This window comes from Petromyzon marinus, unplaced genomic scaffold (assembly GCF_048934315.1).
Source record: "Petromyzon marinus isolate PM22_M1 ecotype Great Lakes invasive population unplaced genomic scaffold, UKy_Petmar_22M1.pri1.0 PM_Scaffold_18, whole genome shotgun sequence".
NCBI classification, from domain to species: domain Eukaryota; kingdom Metazoa; phylum Chordata; class Hyperoartia; order Petromyzontiformes; family Petromyzontidae; genus Petromyzon; species Petromyzon marinus.
This window is the reverse complement of record NW_027423146.1, coordinates 1,556,928-1,572,153: the sequence shown is the minus strand read 5'-3', so window position 1 is coordinate 1,572,153 and position 15,226 is coordinate 1,556,928. Positions and strand designations below refer to the sequence as shown.

General features: G+C 46.9%; 1 long non-coding RNA gene across 2 annotated transcripts; it reads left to right on the top strand.

Annotated features, from left to right (window-relative positions):
* Positions 1-403: 403 nt before the first annotated feature.
* Positions 404-3,847, top strand: LOC142922826 (uncharacterized). 2 transcript variants are annotated; one of them, XR_012940370.1, is made up of 3 exons: positions 404-557; positions 3,032-3,184; positions 3,643-3,847. It is a non-coding gene; the product is annotated as an uncharacterized LOC142922826 (long non-coding RNA). The 2 variants fall into 2 exon arrangements; XR_012940369.1 differs by lacking the exon at positions 404-557 and having other exon boundaries at positions 2,013-3,184.
* The last annotated feature ends 11,379 nt before the right edge of the window (positions 3,848-15,226 follow it).

Sequence of the window (15,226 nt, the reverse complement as noted above, 5' to 3'; positions counted from 1 at the left end):
TCCCCTCCCTATTTTTGGTTGGGAGGCAATTATAATCGGACATTTTAAAGTAGCTTTTGGGTTAATTAATCCATATATCTGGGCTTTTATAGGTGTTATCTTGGGTTGTATGGATGGTGGTCACCCATCCAAGTACCATAAAAGTTCAACCCTGCTTTTCTTCCAAGATCTTATAATATTGGGTGCATTCCGGGTCATTTGGTCATAGGTGGTGTGGTGTATGGACATCTGTGAAAAAGAGTTTCATAGCTTATCAGATTCCTTCATTTAAAATAAAGATACTGGTTCTGTATGTGTTTGTTGGATTTGTATGTTCTTTAACAACTGCACGCAGTCGTTAAAATGCTTAGCCATGTCCTTCTGCTGCCGTTTGTCCGTGGCCCATGCAGCTCATCGAAAAGAATGAGCACCTGGGATCCCTGCAGGCGGGGATTTTGGGTTACCAGCGTGTGGTGGCAGAGCTGCACGCTGAGCTGGCGCCATGCCAAGAAAACCTGCAGAGCATTCACTTTCAGCTCCAGGATCTGCAAGTGCTGCACCAGCAGAGTGAGGCGAAGGTGAGCAAGTGCTGTTAGCGAGCACCTATGAAGTCCGGCATGGCACAAACGCAGATATATACAGTAATACCATTATTTACGCCGTCCCGTTGTACGTACTTTCACTATTAACGTACTCAAGTCATTGATAGCCAATCGCATGTTATGTACTGTGGTACCTTGCCATAGCGTACTTGAGATTTACGAACTTTACTATAAAGACCCAAATAGTTTACGCTGGATGGCGACAGTAAGGCACCAGATGACGCCCAAGCGTTTGCATCTCTGACTACAGTAGTCACTTTCATGTGTACATGTGTAGTGACTAACTCAGAGACAGTAAGACTTTTAGGCACTTCTTTTATTTAACGAGCACCATTGGGATAATACAGACACCCTACGTGGGTACACACTATTACCGTTGCTGGCCTATACAAAACACTAACCATCTAACACTGACAGCACTGAACGGAGACAGCGAACACCTATCTAGCAGCGTAATATCGAGTGAAGACGGCAGCGACGATGGCGACAAGACGACAGCGACGAGACGACAACGACGATGACGAGATGGTGACGACGACTATCTTATATATACGAACAGCACGACGAGGATCCCACTTCCAGCAACAGCCACAAGGTCCCTCACAGGGGCCCTTCTTATACTCTCAGCGTGGCCTCGCTCCGCCACGGCCACGCCCCCTCTCTGGAACCTACTAGCGGGTTCCCGATGGCCCCCCCTCTGTGACCTTTCCCCTAGATGTCCCCCTCTCGTGTCTATCGTGGCCTGCTGACGTGGGTACTACCATACACCGCAGTTACCCTTTTTTACCAGCAGCCAGCGCTATGCCACTACACATACTCTATCAATATTTTTTCCCCACATACCGGATTTATGGTGAATATTTTTCAAGTGTAAACTAATTTTACATGATAAACAACTAATAATACACATAGTATAATAGACAAATGTATCAATAATATGGCAGTCCTCGACTTACGAACGCATTTAGTTCCTGAGGCCCATTCATAAGTCGGAACGGTTCGTAAGTCGGAATACAATAATGTGCGATATTTAAATTCCCATATTGTCAGTGTTATAAAATGTGTTAAGGTTCAACAAAAGAGTCAAGCATTGTTAAACTCGTAAATAAGAAATCATGTACATTTGCATTAACACTAAAATTATAGTGTATCGTAAGTAATACATAAAATGTAGTAAAAATATTTTTTATTTTCACTCACCGCTTTCAAATCACAAGCGTGCTCACCGCTACACTTCCGATCCGCACAAAGATCCACCGTGTAGCTTTAATAGGCTGTTGGGGCACGTGCTGTTAGCGATAGCCTATGAAAGCCAGCACGGCATGCGAGGGGTTGTGTGCCAGCACCACACCCAGCTGCATTTGTGTCCCGAGTGGTGATGTTTATACAGCGCGCTAGGTGCTCATTTGAGGCCGAGTTGACCTACGGGAGGCCCAGGAATGGTTCAGATAATCGTCACTGGTGTTGGCCGTGAGTTGGAATTGAACTTGGGTCGGTGGGTTTGTAGCGCAGCGCGTGAACTGCAACACTACCGCTCCCCACACAATCACTTTCACATATACGCACATGTGCGCGTGCACGAGGCTGACTCATGACATCTCGTGGAGGATCGCAGCACTGAACAAAATAGTTCTGTGGTTCAGTTTGGAAGTGCAAGTTCGCGTTTTAAAGTCAATGGTAACCAAAAATTAATACATTTCATAGAAACAGATTCGGAAGTCGGGTATCCGTAAGTCGGGTCTCCGTAAGTATGGTGTTCCTAAGTCGAGGACTGTATGTATACACTTGTTTTTCACACTGATGGTTGTACAGAATGGATGCGCACTAGGTTACTGAGCATTCTCTGTTTAAGGACTGTACCACGTTACGATCCACCATCCCACCTCTAGTAGAAGTACCTACGACTACTAGACCATCTGCTCCCCTCTGCTACATGCATCTCCATCCCCTCCCTCTTTTTGGTTGGGAAGCGATCTTAATCTATTATTTTAATCCAGATTTTGAGTTAATTAATTCCTAAAAAATGTTTAACATAAAACTTTCGTGACTGCAGGAATTCATATTCTTGATTCTTTCGGTAAAGTCACGTACTTTTTTTTAATAATATAAAAAACCCACGACGTTTCGATTGCAACACAAGCGGTCTTCATCATGCTTTTATAGGCGTTATCTTGGTTTGTATTGATGGTGGTTGCCCATCCAAGCATTTGAAGTTCAACCATGCTTTTCTTCCAAGATCTGAGATGATTGGATGCATTTCGGTTTATTTGGTCAAAGGTGGTCTATGGACATCTGTGTAAAAGAGCTTCGTAGGTCATTACATTACTCAATTATAAATAAAGATCCTGGTTGTGTGTGTTATTATACCTGTATGTTCTGCAATAACCTCACGCAGTCGTTAAAATGCTTTCCTGTGTCCCTCTGCCGCCATTTGCCCGTGGCCCACGCAGCTCATTGACAGGAATTGGCAATTGGAATCTCTGCAGGCAGAGATTCACTGGTATCAACGTGTAGTGGCGGAGCTGCACGCTGAGCTGGTGCCCTACCGCGACAACGAGCAGAGTGCACACTCGGAGCAGCAGCATCTGCAGAGCGAGGTGGAGGTGAGTGCACAGCACTCGCGCATCGCACACACACACACACGTATATAATTTGCGTTTAACGTAAATAATAGATTCATGCACACACGATTCAGTGTATTATGATAATGATGAGCTGGTCTAACCATCACGTTAAGCCGTCATGGTCCCCGTTTACAAATACAGATTATCTATCTATAGACAATTTCATTATTGCTGGACACAGTGATAACGATGAGAATGATTTAGCACCTTTCTGTACACCGGGGCATCTCAGAGCGCTTTACATCACATCTCATCTCAACACGTGTGAAAGGGCACCCCCAATGACAGATGTCCTGTGGGCACAAGGTGACTCAGCACCTGGTGTGCAATTGGCATTTGTCTGCCAGTAGGGGGTGCTGATTGTTGTGTGTAATCCCAGTTGAGCTGGTAGAAGTACTGAGTTGTGTGTAGTGTCTAATGGGTCAGTATGTCCACAGCTTGTCACGGTTGAGGAGGAAGAGGACATCTCTGGCTGCTCACTGGAGCCCGGCATTCAAGAAGCCTCCCAAGACCTGCCCCCCCAGGCCTCGAACACCCTCTGAGCATCTCACAGCCCCCCACACTTCCAGCACCACCCACCCCCACCAGCACCTCCCCTTCCTTACAAGGCATCGCGTTTTAATAATAAATATTTGTATCTAATACTATCGCCTCGTCTCAATTCTTTTGAGTGTTTGGGACACGCGAGTGGCTCACATTTATAATGCTAAGGGCTGTCTACATCCACAGTGTGGCTGTTGCGGAGCTTCTAGAAACCAAATGTGAGGCAGAGTTCTGTGTCCCTTGGGTAATGCCAGCCCTCCAAGGGGTTTGCACTGAGTTTGAGTTGGGGGCGACAAGCACAAGGTTGTGGAGGTGGTGATGGTGGTGGAAATTTAGGAGGATGGCAAGGAGGAGATGCCCATCAATAAACTAGTTGGCCACGGTGAAGCCAGCAACCATAGTCGTTCCTACGTCCCCTGATGTGAGCGGCAGTGCTGGAGGGCAGTTCCACAGTCTCAGACGGACGTGGATACTCATTACCATAATCGCACAGTTATCTTACCTTGGGCAAAGTATTTCAACCAAGAGATTCAGATAGAAATCATCTGTGTGAATAATGTAATTTCTAAAGCAATAATTACCTTCTATATTATATCCCATATAAATATATAAAATTAAGATGATGCTGAAATTGTGATGTTTGCCTAATATGTGAAACTGCCCTACATGTAGCGCCAAACACTGACGCTCTGAAAAATATTTCTGCAGCAAATCTGTAGCCCTATCCCTAACTCCAAGCCTGAATAGACTATGGAATATATGAAAACTCAATGTCCAATTCACAAATTCGGAGGCATCATCACAGCGATGCACCAACTCTACTTCTTACACAATGATCTGGCTCAACCACCTCAATCCAATATAGTTGTTGCTCTACATAAACGTCGACCATACGAAGAACATGACTCCAACCCCTGTTCGTCCCCTTGTGCTAATTCATTGCTCAAGACAATGCGTTTCCATGTAGTTCTCCCCTCTTCGGGTTTTGAGAGATCCTTCTTCCCATGATGTGTCCCCAGGTTGTGTACGTCACAGATGGCAACTCTTATCCTCGTACATGGACGGTCACGTTGCGTCCCTTGTCTCCTCCCATCACCCATCACTTGCCATCCCTCCCCCCCCACCCCAATGTAATCACTCAAAACCAACTGTGATTGACTGCAGCAGTGTTTTTAACAGACACCAGTCGTGTTACGGCTATTGGTGTTGTTATCGTTTATTGTAATAAACGCATTGCCTCCAGGAGAAGTCTCGCTCTACGTTCATACCCACAACACAGGCGCAAAATACATTACAGAAGTTATGCTAAGCAGCAGCAAAGTTTGAGTGATAGCTCATCTGACACTGACTCCTCTCACAACGACCAACTTTCCGAATACTCATTCAGTAGTAAGACTCTTAAATTGACGGAGAAAGCTCTCGTCAGAATCCCCTATTTTGATCCACACAATAGGAACAGAAACATACACTCATATCACAACAGTCGAAGTGGAGGCAATGATCAGAGGTCTGAGGAAGTTGGACGAGAAAACAAGTGCTGAAAAGAAGGTTACATGAATATTCTATACCATGGGTAAAGTCGCTACCATACAAGGTTAGGAATTATTTCAAACAACTCAGCCTAACAGTGATTACGAAGTTTGGAGAATATTCAACACTGAGGGGTTTAATGCTGCCAAATTTATGACCCAGTGCGTAAACGAGGAGTGTATTACGCAGGTGATGTTGATCAATACCACGAAGGTGACAAAATGTTCAAGATTGTTTTTTTAATCCTTGAGTCCAGAGATTACAGAAATTGTGGGTATGGTTTTGGACCCAGAGACGGCCTCCTTACACCACATACAGAATAGGGTTCACACGGCATGGCTATATAGAATTAGGTGCCATAATTCGGACAAAACACAGGGAGAGAGATAATGCACCCCGCCATCTAGAGGGAAGTAAAAATCACGTGAGCAGCTACAGCACCTCACACCAAGACCCACAACACAGAGTTAGTTAGTTCATAGTTCATTTATTTGGTATAGCCCTGTGAGCCATTCGGCTCTTGAATCGGGTGCAACCGCAACAAACAAAAAACATGAACAAGAAAACATCTTGAAGTGAGTATGTGACTGTGCAAACAGAAAATACAGGAAAAAAATATCAAAATATTCCTGAAATAGCACCGTACACCAACGCTGTGTGCAAAAATCCCAGTGGGATGCAAGTCAAATAACAACAACAACCACAAGACAACTAAGATTAAAGCCATCAGTCTAACTCCGTGCTACAATAAACAAAAACATGGCCAAAACAAAAAAAACTTTTCGAAATCACCAAAATAAAAGCCATAAATCCAATGTAACAGTGATCATAGGGACTGTGACCGAATTTTTAAGAATAAACTACATAAATAAATTATAACACCAAAATCTAGAGCCATATTTTAGGCCACTGAATAGCAGTGGCAGCTAGGGTTGTACAACTCCTCTAGAGCAGTTTTGAGTGAAGATATCATAGGTAGTGATTCAAGTTGCAGTTTATTGGCAATAGCATTCCAGACCCTGGGGGCATCAATAGCAAAGGCCCTTCCTCCAGTTTTTGTACGGCAATAGGGAATGTGAAGCTGGTAAATGAGCGAAGACCTGAGGTCAAATTTGTTCTTTGAAACAGAGAGGAGATCCAGTAGGTAGTCTGCGGAATTTTTTTTCAGAGAGGAGCAAGCACCCACGAACTACCAACATAATTACACGCAGAGATGGCAAGGTAACAATCCAGCGAGAGAGTGGCACACCAATCCGAGGCAACCACAGCACACAAAGACAGGTAATTATTGGAATTTCAGGGTGTGGAAGCCAAGAGCGGAATCATACCAGCACCCCATGCCATGACAAATTCAAGGTTAAACACAATCTGCCCATTCCCCCTTCGATACCCCCACCCGGCTATACCAGGAGGGAGTAGAGAAACAGGAAAGGAAACAAAAAGGACTCAACTCAGATACAAAATGTGGCACAAACACGTGGTGAATCACCCACATTAATTGAGAATGAGCTGCCAGTGAGAGCACTGCCCACTGAATTACTGAAAAATAAAAGTTTTTCATCCAAAGGCCGATGCCTGCATTCCTCAGGGCGTGTCCCTGTAGCACGTTCCTCTGCCCCATCCATCGTACAATCATGCAAATCCGCGAGACAATGGGCGACTTTTCCAATTACCTGGCGATTAGGTTTTACTCCCCCTCCCTGCGGTTTAATCATCTCCTGTCGGATGTAGATCGGAGTGCTGAAATGGGGGAAGGGAAGATTCACAATGGATCGGGAATTATGTTGAAACCCAGCACACCCAAAAGCACAAAAGGGGGGAGGACCCAACGGGGCACGGAATCGAATCGACTCCTCGAGTTAAATGTACGGATCAATGAGTGGTGGCCCACTTTACTCCAGTGACCCGGGTGCTGCTGCGGGGTCCACTTTCTGCCCCGCCTCCTTCCCCCCCCCTTCTCTCTCCCCCCTACTGCCGAGGCCTATATAACCTCGTGCCACGGCAGATCTCTCGCCTACTTCAGCAGTTTTTTCTTGCTGTGGTTGTCCCACCTGATGGGAGGGACTTGATCACATCAGCCGCGTCACAGGAAGTAAGATGTGGGGATGGCTGTCATTTTTAAAGGGGTGTAATTGACCATACACAAGGAATCGGTTATAATCAACTTGGTAATCGAATCGTTCCAGCTTTAGTACTCGCGCATATAATACACTAGCTGTACTACCCAGCTTCTCCTGGGACTTGGATCCACCACGCCCGGCCGCCTTTGTCTCCCCAGTGGCGATGTTTACACACCACAGGAGTTACTCGTTTTGAGGCTGAGTCGACGTAGGGGAGGCCCAGGACCGGTTAAAATAATCGTCACTGGTAGTGGCCGTGAGCGGGAATCGAACTCGGGTTGCCGGATTCGTAGCGCAGCGCGCTAACCACTACACGACAATGCGTTACGCTTCCACATGTGCGGGTCACGTGACAGATTTGACGTCACAGCTCACTTTCCGTACAAAAAATAAATGCATTATTGAGCTCCCCCCCCCCCACACACAAAAAGTGTATTTTCATAACTTTTGCATGGTGTAGAGTCTGGAAAGTACCCACATGGTAAATCTCAAGTGTGTTGCATGTCGGGAAGTACGCTAAACATTTTGAACAGACACATATTTACAACTTTTATATATGGAGATAACACAAAATAATCATTACCACATTTGCGTTCGTTTGAGCATTCAGTGTCTCAAACCGACGCTGGTGAACTGCCAGATATTTGCAGGCAAGGATGCTCTCTGTTAGTTACAGGTCCTAGTTCTATGCAAAACTGTGGAATACTTCACAAAAAGTCATCATGAGCTTTGCAGAGCTGAAAACCATTCTGACGTTTGCTCGTGTTGAACCAATGCTGCTGAAATAAAAATCACGGCCAGAAAGGCCGTAGGCTTTCACGACCAATATTATTCATAATAAACGTTTTTGGGTTAGATCGCATTACTCATAAATGTGTCGTTTCCCTCCACTACCCGACACGGCCAATCAGTAAAAAATGTGTCACATTGACAAAAGAGAAATAGATCACTCCTTCAGCCCACCGGTGTGTTGAAGAGTGAATCCACAACATTTACAATTTTTGAGTACGACGTTTCGCTGGTAATTACATCCAGCATCATCGGGCAATTTGCCAGAAAGGTGAAGCCCTCACTTCCTCCCGGTCTTAAAAAACCGGGAGCACCGTCACCATCGCAGCATGACACATGTGTGCCCGTTGAAACGTGCAGCCCTCGATCGCAATAGAACCGATAATAATTATTGTTGGTACAACTTTCTTACTCATGAAAGCTCTGCGAAGTTTCAATATAATAACTGGCTTACATCGTGGATATGAGTAACAAAATTAACACGCAAACGATGATTCCCCTCCTTCACATATCTGTCTTTCCACTTAAAAAATACAAGTATTTGTACACATCCCATTAGCCACACGGCTTTCCTTCTGGGAGTGCACCATTTCAGCAGTATTGGTTGTACATAAACCAAACTCTGGTCCGTTTTTTATATTCATCAGCACGCTCCAGCTCACTTGAAGCAATGCTGGTGAACTGCCAGCTGTTATAGGTTAGGGCCCGCTCTGTGAGATATGGGTTCTCGAAGGTTGTTGTATATGTAGGTTATGAAAATTTGATGAAAATAATGAAAATTTGATTAAATTTGAAATTTAAATAATTTATCTGAATTAATTGGTGTAATTATGTGCATAAACTATGCTAATTCGAGAGATAATCGAAATTAATTTATGCGAGTGGGCGTGGTTATGATGCAGGTCGTTATGATAATTAGGTCCAGCTTCGGTGACAAAGGTTGGTTATTAATTGGAACAACGCAATTAATCGTATGCAGTTGTGCAGGTATTGCGAGCGTGAATGAGAGAGAGTAGACTCGACTTGTTATTTAATTCCGTATTTTCAATAAGGATACAATTATCTTCGATTTAACGCTTATTGATTATGTGCTGGATTAGTGATTAGTGTGCTTATGATAGGTAACCGAGATTCAGATCTCATTCGCAGAACAATTCTATGCAGAATCACGGAAAGAATCACACACAACTCTTCTGCTTTAATCAATTTTATTTTCTAGCTAAACTTAAATTTTTGGATAATATGAGAACTCTCAACTTCGGAATTTCAACACAGCATTAACATGGTACACATCACAATTGCGTTGTTTCACTTCGATAACGGCACCTGTGGTTAATTCCCGACGCGTAACGCAATGTTGTTGTTGAGAGAGAGTGATTAAAACATGCAAACTATTCTATATTTAAATTGTTACACAACACGGCATTCGGTCATTGATCATATGCGACCCTTAATGCAGATTCTTGTCACGTTGTTAACAGTAGGACGATTGATTATTATGCAACGCTGTTCATATGGAAAGACACTCAAACCATTATTATTCCTAAAGGCACAAATATGCGTTCATAGATTCGTCTTGTTCATTCATGGATACCAGCAAGATTATGCAATAGAAAAAAAACGAACCACTCAAATACCATGAACTGTGATATGGTTGCTGAGGTGAATGAGAACATGTGGGGGCACCGCGCTACAGACACATGCGCGAAACTTTCCGCAATACGCTTTTATGCTTCGTTGCAATAACGAGCAACAATTATTCTTCAAACATTGAGGGCCTTGTGGCTCTATGGCCACAAATCCTTTCATGACTCCGACCACTTCCCACCCTCCCTTTTGCCCACAGCCAGATGAAAGCGACAATATTTATTTTTCAATTATTATTAACGTGGTTGAGATGACTTACACATATACCCAGCTGGAATCTGTTTTTTTACATTTATTGCCATAAACTTCACCTTAATCAGCACTAACTTGACGATTGCCTCTCTTTTGCATTGACTCCGTGACATCACGACCGTTTCCAAGGTCGGCCAACATCAAAGCGAGCAGCTCCCATAGGAAAGTGGGCCAAGTGGCACAGTTTAAGGGGCCTGCGTGGCCCACTTGGGGCAGGCGTCGCCCACTGAGGCTGCCGTGGGCATCCAGGCTGGGCCTAGATACCTGGTTGACAAACTGGATTGTTACATTGGCTTCTCTCTTGTGCATGTGTGTGCCCACTCTCAGGTGTCTGCAGGACACCTTCATGGAAGTGGACGCGAGCACCGTCCCACCCATGGACATGACTGATCGCAAACGGTTTGGGGCGCGTTCGCGCGTCACCAATGATACCGCTCATCTCCCCTTCCATTCTGCCCCCGCCACTCGCTCCCCCCCCTTCCTTCATCACTGTTGCCGCTCCGGCCCCGGCTACGATCTCCAAAAACCATGGTCGCCTACCATCATCGTTTCCGTCGACAAACTGCTGGATGGATTCCACAGGAGGCGTTTGTGCAGCGAGCGGGAGTCCACCTGGGATTACTGGCGATCTCTGCACACGTCCCACCAACCCTTTCCTCAATTGTTGATTGTTTTAACCCCAGTCGGGGGGGAAGAGGACAAGATAAAAAAATAATTGTATTTGAAACTTGCGTCCTCAAACACACTAACACCTAGTACCCTGGTTGTTATTTCCCCCCACCCTTATAAACGTGACATCACAGGATGTTGCCATGATGTAATGGTTGGTACACAATATAGAAGTCGCCGGTTCGATTTATCGTGGCCATTTTAATCAATGTGGACGATTCTTAAATCCCTCCGGCTTCTGTCCACACAACCGGTACGAATGTGTGGATAAACAATTGGGAGAACTCAAACATCCCCAAGTGCCTCATCGTGGATCAAACCATCAAGAAGCTCGCTGGCCCCCCACCACCGCAAGCAGTGGGGGGCCACCGTACACCGGATCCAACCTGGCCATGGCACGAGCAATTGCCTCCACAAATGGAAAACAAAAGCATCACCAAAATGCCATGGCGGGGCACCGCAACGGTGAAAAACGCACAAACGCATCAGGAAGCTCTCTTCACCTGCTGGAGGCCTGCATTACCATTAAGAGGCTATGGTCTTGGATTATTCTTCGTGTTATTTAGGGTCCCTGACTCTGTTCACGACCATTAAAGACCATGATGGTGGGCAGGCCCACGTAACGCTGCATGGCCGGGTGTCAGAGCCATTTCCTCATGTTTACTGTGGGGTGTGATGGGGATGTCCTCAGGCCCCGACACTATTTCAAGTATTCTTGATCGCAGTCTTACGAGATATAATTCCCGGTTGTGGCCAAAATCAGTGAGGAATTATATTCTAATCGACCCTATGCCTCCCCTAAGTCGACTTAACCTTAAATTAGTATCAGGTGTGGTTGGTAAACATCACCACTGGAGAGACAAAGGTGGCTGAGTGTGTTTCTGGAAACAAATCCCCACCATGACAAGTTTGCCTCTGAATGCCAGTTTCTTGGCCCAAGCCACTGTATAAAGTCCAGCAAATATGCATCCGACACAAGATCCTAACCTTTTATATAGTCATATTCATAGCCAGTGTAATGTCATCATTTTTTTTACTCAAAATTATTCACCTCAATTTTGGTTCACACGACGAACAAATAATGCTACTCAGCTGATTCGGCGTGAGACCTCTGCTGACTGCATAAGTACGGAAACTTCTCCACTTTCTCTACGACTGCCCCATCACTCATACAAAGATCCCCCTAGAGTGACGGTGATGTCACGTCGACCCACGTGGCACAGCAATCTCACGCGGCACAGCAACCTCACACAGCAGCCTCACGAAGCAGCCTCACACGCGGCGCAGCAGCCTAATGCACAAGCCGCACGTGGCACAGTAGCCTCATGCAGAAGCTGCACGTGGCACGGCAGGCATGAAGGAAGCTGTGGAACAACTCGAGGAGCTGCTTGGCCTCGTCTGGCAACCCTGGTCAGCTGGTTCAGAACTGGAGGAGGAGAAGCAGCTGTTGTGAATCCCTGCAACAGCTGTCCCTGTGAACTGCCCCTCACTACAGAGAGCTCCATGGAGAGCATGGCGATTATCACACCCACTCACCCACCCACCCAATCACCCACCGACCCACTCACCCTGTAACTCACTTACTCACCCTCATAACTTACCCAATCATTTACCCAGTCATCCACCCATCCACTCAATCACCCACTCACTCACCCACCCATCCACTCACTAACTCACTCACCAACCCACTCATCCACCAACCCCACACCCACTCACCCACTTATTAACACAGGCATTCATTCACTAACTCACCCACCCACCAACTCACCCACAAACTCACTAACCAACCCAACCACCCACTCATTCACTTAACAAACCACCTACTCACTCAAGAACCAACCCACTCACCACCCACTCACCTACTACCAACGCAACCTCTCACCCACTCACCCACCCATTCACTCACTGACGTATCCACTCACTAACTCACTCATCCCAACCACTCCTTCACGCACCCACCAACCGATTAACCACCCACTCACTCACCCTCTCACTTGCCAACACACTCACCCAATCAATCACCCACCCATCCACTCACTCACTAACCTACCCACGCACCGTTTCACCCACTCACTCACCCATCAACTCACTCAACAACCCATCCACTCACTCAAAAACCCATCCATGAACTCAACCATCCACCGAGCCACCAGCACAGACTCACCCAGTCACCGACTCCATCACCCACAGACTAACACACAAATTAACTCAAACACCCACTAACTCACCCACTGAATCACCAATCCACTCAACCACTCACTCAATCTCTAACCCATCCACTCACTCGTGCACTCACCCACCCACTCACCAATCCACTCACTAACTCACCCACTCACTCATTCATTCACCCCACTCAAACAACAACCCATCCACTCTGTCTCACTATTGCATCTTCACTATCGCATCCACTAAGTCGCCTGTCACTAACGAACCCACGCACGTAGTCACCCAGTGAACAACCCACCCACTCACCCATTACCCAGGCTACCACTCCACTACTCCCCCACCCACCTAGTCACTCCTGACCCACCCACAAACCCACTCACCTACCCGCCAACCCACTCACCTACCCGCCAACCCACTCACCTACCCGCCAACCCGCTCACCTACCCCCCAACCCACTCACCTACCCCCCAACCCACTCCCTGCCAACCCACTAACCCACCCGCCAACCCCCTCACCCACCCACCCGCCAACCCACTCCCCTTCCCGCCAACCCACTAACCCATCCACAAACCCACTCACACACCCACCAACCAATTCACCCACCCACTAACCCACCCAACTACTCACTCACCCACCCACTCATTCAGCCACACTCACGCATAAACTCACCGACTCAACCTCCCACACTCACCCACCCATCCACTCCGCCAGTGGGGGGGGGGGGGGTGATGGCACGTGGGCCCCCCAATGATCCGACCAAAATCCCTAATTTCGATCGGATCATTGGGGTTTATTAGTAATAAATCGGCATTTTGCAACCCCTACTGCCACTGTGTAGCATATTATTACGTGCCAGGAACTCTATGAGATGATAGGATAATAGTCTGAGTCCATAATTGGCAATAAGTAACGGCAAAGCAGTTATAAGTGACTCACAGAATTGTGCGAAGTTGCGCATAGTACACAACTTCCCTCAAGGCATTCACCTTTAGTGAGCGCGATGCCGATCACACAACACGTTCGAATCCGACCCTCGATCGATGGCTGCGCCATCGCTGGACACGCGTCGAATAAAAAGCAAGGGACAAGTTCTTACTTACTAACAACTCCTATGATTTTTCATTGCTGGAGGGGTTTCCCCCCTACCTGAAAATCCTGGCTCTGCCATTGCACCCGCCCAATCACAAACCCATCCTGTCATCCAACCACACCCACAAATCACTCACTCATTCACTCACCCCTCCGCTCACCCACTCAATCTCTAACCCACCCACTAGGTTACCCACTTACTCAATCGCTAACCTGCCCGCCCACCCACAAACTCACCCATCCTGACGCACTCATCAAGCAACCCACTCAATCTTGTACCCACGAGCTCACTCACCCACCCACCCACTCACCCACCCACACACTTATGCACAGACTCACTCACCCACCCACTCACTCACCCTCCCACTCACTCACCCACAGACTCAATCACCAACCCACCCACCCAATAACTCACCAACTGACCCACCCACAAACTCCCTAACTAACCCAAACACTCATTCACTTCAACCAACCATCCACTCAGCCACCCACCTATTCACCCCCACTCACTCACTCACCCCACTAACTCAATAAGCCACCCACTCACTCACCCACCCACTCATTCAGCTACACACCGACACATTAACTCATCCACTCAACATACCACACTCACACACTCAGTCACCAATCCATCCATCCTCTCATTCAGCCACTGACTCACCCATTCACTCACACCCTCAACCTCCCACACTCATCCACTCATCCACCCTCCCACTAAGTCAACCACATACACCTACTCACCACCCACTCACCCATTACCCATGCAACAACTCACCCGCTTGCCCACCCACTCACTCATCCACCCATCCACTCACTCACTCACTCGGTCAACCACCCATTCACTCACCCACCCATTCCATCCATTCACTCACCCACGAACTGACCGACCCCTTCACTCACCAAACCCCTCACTCACCCAAACCCTCACTCATCCACACACTCACCCACTCAACCCCCCACATTCACCCACCCACTCACCAACCCACCCTCTCATCCAGCCATTCAATTACTCATCCCCACTCACCCTTTCAACATTGCACACTCATCCAATCACCCACCCACTAACTCAAACACCCTCACACTTACCAATGCACTCACCCACTCACTTACTCATCCATCCACTCAATCACCCACGCACCACATCACTGACCCAACCCATCAACTCACGAACCCACCCATTATTCAGAAACTCACCCAGGCACTGACCAACTCACCC